General features: G+C 39.9%; 1 protein-coding gene across 4 annotated transcripts in view; it reads right to left on the bottom strand.

Annotated features, from left to right (window-relative positions):
* TEX15 (testis expressed 15, meiosis and synapsis associated) overlaps positions 1 to 12673 on the bottom strand; it is a 91314-nt gene extending 78641 nt beyond the window's left edge. The window contains exon 1 of one of the 4 annotated variants that reach the window (XM_027600420.2): positions 12591 to 12673. The gene's annotated coding sequence lies outside the window, so the exon portion shown is untranslated. The other 3 variants (XM_027600422.2, XM_027600423.2, XM_027600421.2) reach the window with 3 other exon arrangements.
* Between the last annotated feature and the right edge of the window lie 860 nt (positions 12674 to 13533).

The following is a 13533-nucleotide window of genomic DNA, read 5'->3' as shown; positions in this document are numbered from 1 at the left end:
GCAGACTCCCCACTGAGCAGGGAGCCCGGATCCCAGGACCCCAAGATCATGACCTGAGCCGAAGGCAGATACTTAACCAACAGAGCCACCCAGGTGCCCTGAAAAAGGTATTTAAAATAGACATTGGAGATATACTTTTGAAAAGAAAATGTTACTACTACCCATTTTAAAACTCTGTAAAAACAAAAGAACATGTTACCCTTTACTGATTATTTTGCCTATGTTTTAAGTCAAGTGCTTTAATGAACTGTCATTGCCAAAGAGACCCAAAGGAATAAAAGTAGAGAATATAAAGAAACAATCAGGGCTAAGTATAATCAAGGTAACAAAGAGACTGATATGAAAATATAATGCCAGATAATTTGGAAACTAAAAATTCTTTTTTAAAAAAGATTTTATGTATTTATTTGACAGAGAGAGTGAACACAAATAGGGGGAGTAGCAGGGAGATGGAGAGGGAGAAGGCGGCTCCCAGAGCAGGGAGCCTGACTCAGGCTCGATCCGAGCCAAAGGTAGAGCTTAACCGCCTGAGCCACCCAGGCGCCTTAGAAACTGAAAGCTCTGAGAATTTAATAGTGATGGTCTATCACTCACAAATTCCCATGATGAGAGCTGGCATTCACACAAGAATATCAATAATGGTATGAAATATTTAGTAATAATTATATGGATAATATGTACATTTGGAAATTGATGATTTGTGGCATTTCCATGTCTACTGTAATTGTAGTAAGTTAAAGGATACTTTTTAAGTCAGTACATTAATAATAATCTGAAATAAACTTGTAAATTAACACAACTGGCGTGTATAAAAAACAAATATTTATAAGGATGTAAAAGTTACCAATACTTTTTTTAAAATTTGATCATGAAAGTCGCTCAAGAAAGGATAGTAACACAAAAACACTTGCACAGAGCTGTTTCAGACTTTCAGAAATGGCAAAACAGTGGCAAACCCCTGAAAATAGGGAGAAATACTGGCTACAGGGACACTGAAATTACAGAGCAACACTAACTACAGATTTAACGAAGAAGGTACTGATTTGGTAAGCCCTTCCATAAATTCATGGGAGACATTCCATTAAAAGAAAAAAACTGTCTTCTAGACCTTTCTCTACTAGAACCTACTGAGTACGGTAACTCTGAATTTAATCTGCAGAGGAATGTACATGTTTGTATGGGTATGGTTGAAAATATTCAACTAAAGTTTCTATCAAACATGAGAGTTCTATATTCACTGATATATTTCAGATTTTCTTTAGAACTATCCATTTAGCAATAAAAAAAGGCTTATAAAAGAGTTGGGGGGAAGCCTCAGTTTCACCTCATTTTAATGTTTTAGGAGATGCTAAGAATGTATTATATGTAAGAATTGAAGTGACAAGGAGTCAAATCTCAAAACTGTTGTGAGGAAAAAAATCCACAAGAAATGTCAGCTTTCCCATTCTTTAAGAACTTGTATTTAAGTACAGAAAATACAGAAGCAGATCAACTTAAAAAGATAAACAAGCAACATGTATAATTAAAATTATATTGGAAATTAAGTAAGCTTGCTATGAATTTGTCAAATTAACACTTGTTAGGTGGAGCACGGAATGTTGGAATGGTGAGCCAAGGTTCAACAACAGACCACAAGAGGAACTGAAGAGAAATTTCTTACAGGTCCTGGAAGAAGTACCTGACATGCCTCAAGGGACCACAGGGGGAGATCAAGGCAGAATGCAAACAGAGAGGCAAGACCTGGGCACATGCCTTTATTAGGGTCTATGAGTGGAGTGTTTTGGGGTTCCTGGGCTAAGCTGGATTGTTCAACTCAAACCAAAAGAGCAGAATTTTGCTAAACTATGCTGGGGTCTTACTAAGTGTGCTTACGGGAAAGGCAATGGGAGACAGGAGAGACTGCTGATTCAAAGGGCTGCTGGGGAAGTCATTTCAGAAACTTCCATTTGCTTGTGACTCTGAGGGCTAATATCTAGGGCATGCATTTGCATGAGGGGGCTAGTGTCATTTTAAGGTCACCAAAAGCTGCCTGGCCAAACAAAATGATTGCTGAGGCAGCAATACCATGGAGTAGCTTAGCTAAACTCAGCGAAGCTTGAGGTGAAAAGAAGCAGAGAAATGATCAGTGTGGCAAGTTTTGGGTAAAGAATCTATTCCTCTCAAATTCAATTAGTTAAGTGGCTGAGTTTTGAATCAGTTTTTAAAGAAGTCTGAAAAAAGTCTTGTGTTGAAAAAGATTTTAACAGATACCTCTAAAAAATATCATTAAGTTTGTTACCCAGTTATATATTATACTTTCCAATTATAGATCACTGGCTACACAAGCACCAGGAACTAACATTCACATTCAGGAAATTACCTATATTTCTGGTCTCAGTTAACCAAGGGCAGTGCTTCTCAGATTGTGGTCCCGGGACAGCAGCATCCCTATCACTTGGGAACTTGTTGGCTTTGCAAATCTTCTGGCCCAATCTAGACTTATTGAATCAGAAACTCTAGGAGTGCCTGGGTGGCTCAGTCGGTTAAGTGTCTGTCTTTGGCTTAGGTCATGATCTCAGGGTTCTGGGATGGAGCCCCGCGTTGGGCTCCCTGCTCAGGGTGGAGTCGGTTTGTCCATCTCCCTCTGCCCCTCCCCTGCTCATGCGCTCTCTCTCTCTCTCTCAAATAAAATCTTAAAAAAAAAAAAGCCTCTAAGAATTAGGCCCAGCAATCTGTGATCTGACAAGTTCTCCAGGTGATTCTGATGTAAGCTAGGTTTGAGATCTGGTAGATCTGAGGAAAGCGTCCAATCAGCTACATAAGAACGGTTTCTTTTTTTTCCCTTCTTTTGCATTTTTAGTATTAATAATATCTTTCAACCAGTGTCATTATTAGGAAAAAGAAATGTCCTTAAGTGGAAACCATTTTCAGTCTTTTTTTTTTTTTTAAAGATTTATTTATTTTAACAGAGAGAGAGAGCAAGCACAAGCAGAGGGAGTGGGAGAGGGAGAAGCAGGCTCCCCCTGAGCAGGGAGCCCAATGTGGGGCTTGATCCCAGGACCCCAGGATCATGACCCGACCAGAAGGCAGATGCTTAACTGATTGAGCCACCCAGGCGCCCAAACCACTTTCAGTATTAATGTTCCCTCAAAGGAAGAATTCAAAAGAAATGAAAACAAGAATGTGGTTTTCCTCTTTTGGGGTGGGAAGGAAGGCAGGCAATTGGTTCATTTAACAAGTATTCATCAAGAAGCTACACTGTTCCAGGTACTCAGCAAGAAGAAAAGACAAGGAAGTAAAAAGAACTCCAACAATTTTAATTTGGGTACCATTCAACATAACACAATGTAATTAACAACATAATTGCCTATTCCTGGTGTACACATAACCAGTAATACCACATAAGTAATAATTGTATGTACACTGAAGCAACAGACTAGCAAAGCAAAAAAACATATGGTCCATCCCTGATGATCTAGGATTAGTGGTTCTCAAACTTTGACATGTATCAGAATCACCTGGAGGGCTTATTAAAACACAGATTACTGGGTCCCACCCTCCAGATTTTCTGATTCAGTATGTCTGAGCAGAAGCCCAAGAATTTTTTTTCTAATAAATTCCCAGATGATGCTGATGGTCCAGGGACCACATTTTGATAACCACCAATCCAGATTATCGGGCATCATAAAATCTGGGCACTCCAGGAAAAAAAGGTCTAAGAATTACCAGTTCATTTCTCATGCCCTTTTTATGTACATTTGTTGCTGAGATTTAGTCTGTTGTCATGACAGCAAAGAGAGTAGGGAACAGAGGGATTATCTTTTAAACTATGTGGTTTAACTATTTTATCACAACCCATGTTCAGTTGTCTATGTTGCCTCAACCAACCTCCAGTACGAGGGGTTTCCTAAACTAGAAGCAAAAGCTAGTACTCAGACATTTCCATGATTATGTTGTGACTCAGAACTCCTAAATTTTGTTTTAATGTCCTATACTGTATGAATGGATTTCTCTAAAAATTTGGAGAAGGCTCTCCCTTCAGGGCCCAAGAAGGATCCTGTATCTATTTAATTACACATAGTCAAATGAGAGTAAAGTTAAAAGTAATTTATATTGTTTTAAAAGACTATCCCAAGAGCCTAGGCTATGGGAAAGAGTACTTCTAGTCCAGCTGCCTTCCATCAGGGCAATAATTAAAGTTAAGGGGCCCCCAAGGATTTAGGACTCCCTGGTTTCTTTCCCTTTGGAGTTTAGGAGCTTTGGTAAAAATAGATCAGGTTCCACAAAGAGGCCCAGGGTCATCCTGGCCACACAGAAAGGTGAGAAAACAGTTCAACTCTTACTAACTCAATCCTCCAGTCCCAGCTCTTCCTTCAACCTTCTCAAGTGCCCAAGTTCTGACTGGCTACAGCAAAACAGAACTACTCTACCATGAAGTAAACTAGCAAAGGATCATTTGCACCCCATTGTACAGCATGGAGGAAACCCTGGATTACCTATCCTTCTCCTATGCACCAACCTGTTTTATAATTTATAGATGAACACACTGAAAGATTACTACTACTTAGTGAGCCCAATTGTTAAATACAAACAATGCCTTCCTCCAAGTTAATGTATTGAAAACTAGTGAAAAGCAAATGAAGTATCAAGAAAGTCACCACCTTGCCAGCCTAAAGCCACTTCTTTCCTCCCTATGCAAATATAAACAGAGAAACGATAGCCTGGAAATCAGATGTATTGCCAGAAGGATGTAAAATATGGATGTTAATTATGCTACCAGGCTGGGAAAGATGAAGAATAGATCAATGAATCGAATTCCAAACTGAGCTTATTCTCTATGTAGGAGAAAATTACATACAAAAGGAGTTAGGGAATTGTTGTAAAAGCACAGGAATAAGATTAGTAGCTAATCTATTACCACTATGAGATTTTTAAAAAGACTTTAGGGAAATACAAAGAAATAATCAGATTATTAAAGATAATGACATACAATTTTCAAGGGAATTAACCCCCTGAAACTCTTGAAAGAGAAAGAATAAAGAGCTCATTTAACCCTTGTAGAAAATTTATCAGTTATATTCTCCAACAACAAAGTAATCTCTAAAATTAGTCTTATCTAAAAACCCACAAAATTCATTCTTATTAATGTATACAGATTATACATGAAACATTGTTTGATAAATTTCTCACTAGGATTGACCAACACCGAATCAACTTTTCCTCTTGCACTGGATGTTTTCTAATTAAAAACCAACAGTATTCCTCAGATTGCCCTTTAATGTCAGTGAATGGTGCACTGAATCATTCTTGCTATTCAAGGTGTTCATTTTAAAATACTAAGTTATCTTTCTGTGTTGGTCCAAAGAATTCAATAGCAGTTTCCTTTCTACACATCTTGTATAGAAAATGTAGCCACCAATCATTAGTCATCTATTCCAGGAAATGCATGGCTGAGGCCAGAAAGATAAGGTAAAATATTTTTTTTAAAAGAGTAACTATTTAATATTGGATCACGCATATCTGTAATGGAGTCATACCCAAAACACACTAATATGCAATTATAATCCTAAATAAATTTATCTAATTGTATATCCTAATACAAGAATCAGGGTGTGCATTTAAAAGTTCCTTTTTTCGTATTTAAGTTAAATTTGAGAAGATAACAACTGGCAATAATAATGTGCATCCTTGCTAATATTCTTATCAAGAATAGACTTTAAAATAATTTGTCAATTTCTAACATCATATTCATTTTAAGATTCTACCTGACTGTACTAACAAGCAGACTTTTCCAAAAATTCCATAGAAGCAGTTTAATAATGCACTAAGGGGCACCTGTGTAGTTCAGTGGGTTAAGCATCTGACTCTTGAAATCTGCTCAGGTCATGATCTCGAGGACTTGAAATGGAGTCCTGCATCGAGCTCCGCCTCAGGCTCCACACTGGGCACGGAGCTTACTTAAGATACTCTCTCTCCCTCCTCACACACCCCTCCCCCGCCGCCCTCCCACCTGCCTTTCTCTCTCTGCTTCCCTCTCTTAAAAAAAAAAACTGACATAAACCTGGTGGGGACTATACCAAGTAGTCTGTAGACTTCAAAGGAACTTGTAGTCAAAACTTGAGTATTATCGAGTCTCTAGAAGCAAACTAACTAGAACACTGATTATAGCACTCTAGGTAGAGAAATGAACTAAGATTATTTTTCTTGGCTTTTCTTATGCTAGTCTTCTGTTAGACTAAAAATTTTAGTACCACTTTTAGATAGTCTATAAATATAAGGTGAACAAAACAGAACAATCTGCCATTAGTTTTTCAGACTCAGAAAATTTGCAATTAATTTTCCTAAAAAAATTAAGTATAAGTGGTTCAGATAAATGGTTTTTAAAAGAAAATTATTTGACTCATTCATGCCATAGATCAGAGATAAATATTTTTGATGGCAGTTTGGTAAAACCAGATCAACTAGTTCCAAATCCTGTTCTGCCCCTTTCTAACTGTGCAACTCCAGGCTAGTGATCTAATCTCTCTGTGCTTCAGTTTCTTTATATATTAAAAATAGGAACATTAACAAATATCTACTCAAGTTAATTCAATCAATACTCTCCTGCTGTATGATTAACTAAATTAATATGTACAATACATACGACACTAACGACAAAGTGCTGAGTGTTGGCTATTATTATTAGTGCGTGTTTAATTACGTAAGGAGATATAATTTTTAAATTCTTAGAGTTTAATGTTAATCATCTAACATTCATCCTTTATTCAAGTAGTTTTTTATTGACCTGTGAAGCCCTATTCTCTTTTTAGCTTTAAGAGAGAACAAAAATATATAAAGTGCATGTATTTGTATTTGCTAAATACCTCAGATGGGCAGTCACATAATAAACCTGGAAAAAATACAATACTAGGTTTAGCTGATTGAAATGGGCTTGAAAGACAAATGCAAAAACAAAAGGTTGGGTTTTTGAGAAAGAAAGAGGGATTTGTGGAACTTTTCTTTAAAATCTGTCCTTTTGCTATTTGCTGAAGTTGCTTCCTATTCCTTGCCTAAATATGTCATCATATACAATAAACCCCACAGAATATAAAGGATATATAAACCTGGAGAGTGTTCTGCTGGGCAGGGTGGGTCAGCTGGAGAGGGACGATGCTGTGCAGTTTCACTCACATGTGGAAATTAGGAGATAGAACAGACAAGCAAGGGGGTCAAGGGGAAGGGTGGCAGACCAAGAAATAGACTCTTGGCTGTGGAGAGGAAATTGGTGGGGAGCGGGAAATGGGTGATGGGGATTGCTGTGGTGGGCACTGGGTGTTGTGTGGAGGTGCTGAATCACTATGTTGTACACCTGAAACTGGTGTTGCATTGTTTTAGTAACTGGAATTTGAATAGAAACTTAAAAAAAAAAGTATAAACCCAAGGTCAAGGGCTTACGGACTTCCCTGACCACTATTACAATATGTAATTCTAACAAAGAATTTGATTGTATAAAAGTTTTTTCCCTTTTGGATTTGTTCTTTTAAAATATTGGCACAAAACTGTGGCAATGTTTTCATCTATTTATATTAGGAAATATTTGTTCATATCTTCCTTTACATATAATCCATTTTTTGCTCATAGTTCCTGTTAAGACCTGTCATTAAAATGCTTACATGACATGTCTCTCTAAAAGCTTTACTTGTAAGCCACACAGTACCGAAGACTGGCCTATCAAAAAAGAGGTCATTACAAGGTGCCATAACTGTGCACTAATGAAAGCAGCAAAGGATTGACAGTCAAAAATTTAAGTTTGAGTCCTAGTTATGCTAATATCTAGCTATTTCAGCTTATAAAATTGGTAATGTGTTCCTGTAGAACCACCTCAAGTTTATTACTACTAAATCTGTTTTGAGGGAGAGGGACTCACACCTTTTAGAGTCTGATGAAGCCACATGTGTTCACCTCAGCAAAAATTAACACAATCCACACATTTTTTGCAAACAATCAGGGGCTTCAAGTAACCGCTGAAGTCCACGTATCCTAAGAACCTCTAGACAAGAGGATTACAATGGTCCCTGCTGATTTAATATAAAAAAAAATGCCATTCACTCATTCCCCTCCTCTTCCCTCCTCTTTCTCACTCATACACTTTGCAGTTTCGCTGTTCTACCTATAAACGTACCAGTGCTAACAAGCTTATGCTTATAAAAGTGAAAAAGAAATTAAGTTTTACCTTCACTGGCAAAAAGTATTTCTCCCCTTGACGTGTGTGCGCAGGTTTCACAACTGTATCCTGACAAACTAGGTACAACAGTGATTTTCTCTATGCAATACTGTCCTCCAAATCCTCGTTGAGTTACAGTAGCTTAAAAAACTTGTCAGAAAAAACTAAAAATCAAAATATTTTTATATACCTAGCATCTAATAAGCACTACCAAAGACCTCCAATACGAAAATTATGTTCTGATAAGGATTTAATTGTTCACATATATCCACAGCCATACCAGTGAAAGCAGTAGCTGCAGCTTTGCCAAAGTCTCAGCTGTTGTAATTGAAGACAGACTCTCAGGAGCAACTATCATTAGTTTCAAACAGCAATAATTACAAAGGCTTTGCATTATGTGGATTATACATTCCAAGGATATAGAGTTGCTACCAGACTTCAGGGACCATCTTAACAGGCAAAATTGCTCATTAAAGCAATCATCAAATTTATTCTATATAGGAGTTTAAAATTTTCTGAAGTTTGCTAAGCTTGCTATGCAACTTTACTTCACCTTGTAAAAGAGCTATTCCTAAAAAGTTAATTTCTAACAATCTAAGCATACACCTGGACTAACCTTATAAAACTGAAAGTATTACAAAGTAAAAACCAATCAGCCTATCACTTATAAACACAAAAAAATCAATGACTAAAACACTGGTATTCTGGAAGTATTTGTTAAACAAAAAAGTTCCTTTTTGATAAAAATAAGTAACAAATATTAATAGAAAAAAGGTAAGAGTTAAAGGAAAACTAATCCCAACTGTGCAACACATTCACAGTTTGCAGTTCATCAGATTCCATCACATCTAACAGGATAACATGCAGGCACTTCAAATCCCCTAAATCCTCCTTGGTGAAAGCAAAAGTCTTTAGAAATAAATGAGAGAAAAAACAGGAACACAGCAAAAGCAGACCAAAATAACACATCTATCAGAAAACATAATTGCCGGGGCGCCTGGGTGGCTCAGATGGTTAAGCATCTATCTGCCTTTGGCTCAGGTCATGATCCTGGGGTCCTGGGATCGAGTCCCGCATCGGGCTCCCTGCTCCCTGGGAGCCTGCTTCTCCCTCTGCTTCTCTCTCTCTCTCTCTCCCCCTCCCTCTGTCTCTCATGAATAAATAAATAAAATCTTAAAAAAATATTTAAAAAAACATAATTGCCAATTTTCTAAAATTAATCTTCAGGTATTATGAAAACGGTGATTGTTTTCTCTAATTTAAAAATTCTGCAATGCAAGTACAGTGTATCATCCTTCAATATAATAAAAAATAACTTTATAAAAGTGCCCTAGTAGTTGATGTACTCAGAGAGAAAGTAATCCTCAAGTCACTTGCAATTGAGTAAAGAACCATGATATATTTTATTAATAAAAATACTATATTTTACTGGTTGTACAAAACATTCAAAAAATTTAAATATAGGGTGCCTGGGTGGCTCAGTTGGTTAAGCGACTGCCTTCGGCTCAGGTCATGATCCTGGGGTCCCAGGATCGAGTCCCGCATCAGGCTCCCTGCTCAGCAGGGAGTCTGCTTCTCCCTCTGACCTTCCTCCATCTCATGCTCTCTCTCTACCATTCTCTCTCTCTCTCAATAAATAAATAAAAATCTTTAAAAAAAAAGATGTTAAAAAAATTTAAATATAAACAACATATAACATTTTACTAGTTTCAGGTGTATAACGTAATGATCTCATATGTACATACTGCAAAATAATAGAACATTTTTAATGTATTAAACTATAAAAATATGGCTGAGAGACATACTAAAATTAAAATTATCACTAGCCATTAGAATTAAAATTTCAGAAAATGTAAATAAAAGTTATATTATTTTTCATGCTGGTTAACAGCTCACCTCTAAAAAGAATTCCAATTTTTCCCTAGTCATAGGATTTCTTCATTCGGTGTTTTAAAGTTTTATGTAAGTAATCTCTACACCCAACATGGGGCTCAAATTCATGACCCTGAGATCAAGAGTCAGATGCTTCTCTAACTGAGCCAGTCAGGGGCCCCGAATTTTTCAACAAAAATTTAAAAAGAAAATGTGCATGACTGTTTAATACACTTAGGCACTGTCTCCAGAATTTTGACATCTTTTTGATTAGGTTCAGATTTTAAAATATCTGGGCAATAAGATATAAAGACAGTTTGGGTGAGTTTCTGTTTAAATTAGAAGCTTTTAACAAAATGAGCAATGACAGAACCCTGAAAATATCTATAAATAATGATTTCACTCCTCCAGTACGCTTGGCCTCTAATGTTAAAATGTACCGTCCTTTCCAAAACGACATATTTTGAATGCAGCCTAAGGCCTTTTTAGACTAATAAAATTAACTATTTTTAAAATGTGAATTCAATGACCCTTTTTTAAAAGCTTGTACCATTTCTATTCCCTCTACACATACACACTTAACACAATTGTCAAACAGCAAATTTAAAAACTTAAGCGAATTATAATTTTGTGTTACTTCCACTTTATACTTCGGAATAGTCCCACATTCAGCTCTCACCCGAAAAGGCAAACAATGCACTTACGGTGTTGGGGTCCTTTACTTTGCACTTGGAGCCCACGATTTTTTAAATTTTTTATTGTTATGTTAATCACCATACATTACATCATTTGTTTTGATGTAGTGTTCCATGATTCATTGTTTGTTCATAACACCCAGTGCTCCACGCAGAATGTGCCCTCTTTAATACCCATCACCAGGCTAACCCATCCCCCTACCCTCCTCCCCTCTAGAAACCTGTTTGTTTTTCAGAGTCCATCATCTCTCCTGGTTCGTCTCCCCCTCTGACTTACTCCAAACTTGAAGGGAACTGTGTTCTCTTTTAAAGCCTTGGAGTTACCAATAACCCTCGACCTTTCCACTTTCTGTAACATCATGACTCAACAGTGTTTTCCACCCGGCCACCAGAGCGGCCGCGTACCTACCTGAAGCTGAGCATTCCAAATAAATTCAATCTTCAGTGGAAATGATGGAAATTGTCTTAAAACATCTGAGTAGGAATGGGCTTAGGTAGTGGCTCATACTCAACTACCTGACGGTCAGGAGACTTTTTCTGCACCCACACCACTGTGGGACCCGAGAAGTTTCAGTATGTTCAAAGAGATGAACCAAGAAGTCAAGAACTATCAAGGCGAAGCAGTCTCGCAAAACCTCCGCTCAGCCCTTACAACCGCCAAAGCGCCACGGACACGCGGCGGCCGCCTCTCCGGGCGCGTAGGGCTGCCCGCCCGCCAGGCCGGTCGGCCGTCGGGGGATGCTCACCTCGGGCTCACCCTGCACGCCCGCCTCCCGAGCCGCCCTCGCCTACCCGAGCGCCCCCACGTCCACCGGCTCCTGCAGCGAGACAGCGGGCGGCCGGCACCGGCGGGCATCGTCCGAGCGCGGGCTCTGCTCCGCCGCGAAGCGGCTCGCGGAGGGCCCGGGTGGCCCGGGCGGTTCAGCGCCTCGCGGCGGCGCCAGAACAGCAGTCACCCGGGCTGCGTTCGGCGTTCCCCGCTGCCAAGCTCGAGAGTCGCTGGGTCGTGCGTGGGTGCGAAGTTGCGGACGGAGTGGGCGGCGGCCCCGGCGAAGCCCCGCCTCCGAGAGCGGTCCCGTCCCGCCCCCGCGAAAGTGCACCTGGCCGGGGGGCCGAGGCCCAAAACGAAGGCTAAGGGAACGCTTGACGCGCCCGGCTCCGCGCTGAGGCACGCAGGATTCGCACTGCTCCCTTCCATCTTCTGGGACCGAGAATCGAGGGGGCCGGAATCCTGGCCACGCCCAAGCTATAGAGTTCCTCCCTCCCCCCCCCCCAGTGCCTCATCTTCTCCACCTGCTAAGGGAGGCGCTGAGCTACCTCAGTGGCTCTCTTCACAGGAGCAAAGAGGGCGCGAGCGTGTTAGTAGCTCATCTGAGGGAAGCTAGTACTTTACACTCAGTACCAGGCCGCCCAAGCCCGAATCTCTGAACTTCAGGGCACCTGGCTGGCTTAGTGGGTGGGGCCTGTGACTCGATCTTGGGGTTGTAAATTCAAGCCCCACCTTGAGTGTAGAGATGACTTAAAAAAATAAAAATCTTTTTCGGGCGCCTGGGTGGCTCAGTTGGTTAAGCGACTGCCTTCGGCTCAGGTCATGATCCCGGAGTCCCGGAATCGAGTCTCACGTCGGGCTCCCTGCTCAGCAGGGAGTCTGCTTCTCCACCTGACCCCCTTCCCTCTCGTGCTCTCTCATTTTCTCTCTCTCAAATAAAATCTTAAAAAAAAAAAAAATCTTTTAGAAAAAAAAGCCCTGAGCTTCGTGATAATTAACATTCTTTCCTTTTCTAATTCACCAAGAACCTTGCCAGCTTCTAAACCGCCTCGCCACCACATTCCCCACAAACCTTAGGCAGCCTTGTCTGTCCAGTCAGTTCCTCAGAATCTAAATCTTCACTGCGAAACAAAACTGCTCGCACCTCCTTCCTAGGAAACTTCAGGAACAAAGTGGTACTTGGAAGGCACGTGGGCACGTGCGCACGCACGCGCAGAGACTTCTGGAGGGGTTAGGTAGCTTCTACGCCTGCGCAGTGGGCGGAGCAAGAGGGCCTGTCTGGAGAGTTCTGAAGGGCTGGGGGCTGGGGGCTGAGTAGGGATGGACTTCATAGAACGGTTCTGTGAAACGCGTTTTAAGTGCGTAGTCCATTTGCACATAGTAGGCTCTCAACAAACATTTGTTGAATGACTACATGAAAGGAGTATGCCTGCTACTGGCATCCTTTCCACTCAGATGGAAGCATGGGTTCTCTTCCCTAAATTGAACAGAATGAGCCTTGCTTACGTAACCCTCCAGGCATCCTCAGTTCTTATGAAGGGGCCATTCTGGTACATTTTTGGTTGACTTTATAATTTAAAAATTTTGGAAGGACTTTATATGTTCCATGGGTAATGGCCAACTGTCTTAGCTAGGGTTTGAGCCTGGAGGTAGCAAACACATCACAAGTTTGGGGGACCTAAAATATCAAGATTTTTAGAACTCCTTGCATCCAGAAAATTAATTCTTTGTAGCATGGCTCTTACAGCCCTATTCAAGGATTGTGTAGACCAGAGAATCCAGGTACTCCAGTATGGTAACTTGGATTAAATTTCGCAGTTGAACACCTAAAGCATCCTGTAGTATTTATGGGTAAAGGCAAGGAACCAGAATGATGCGACTTTTCATTTTCCAATAGTCACTTATTATAAGGCAAATTTTAAAGGTACTTTAAAACCTGAATGTAGCATGTCATGAGACAGATATTTTTTTAAAGAAATCAGAACACAGCAAGGTTTTTGTTCCTTCATTTTAAT

Source organism: Zalophus californianus, chromosome 2, assembly GCF_009762305.2.
Source record: "Zalophus californianus isolate mZalCal1 chromosome 2, mZalCal1.pri.v2, whole genome shotgun sequence".
NCBI classification, from domain to species: Eukaryota; Metazoa; Chordata; class Mammalia; order Carnivora; family Otariidae; genus Zalophus; species Zalophus californianus.
This window is presented reverse-complemented; position numbering and strand designations above follow the sequence as displayed.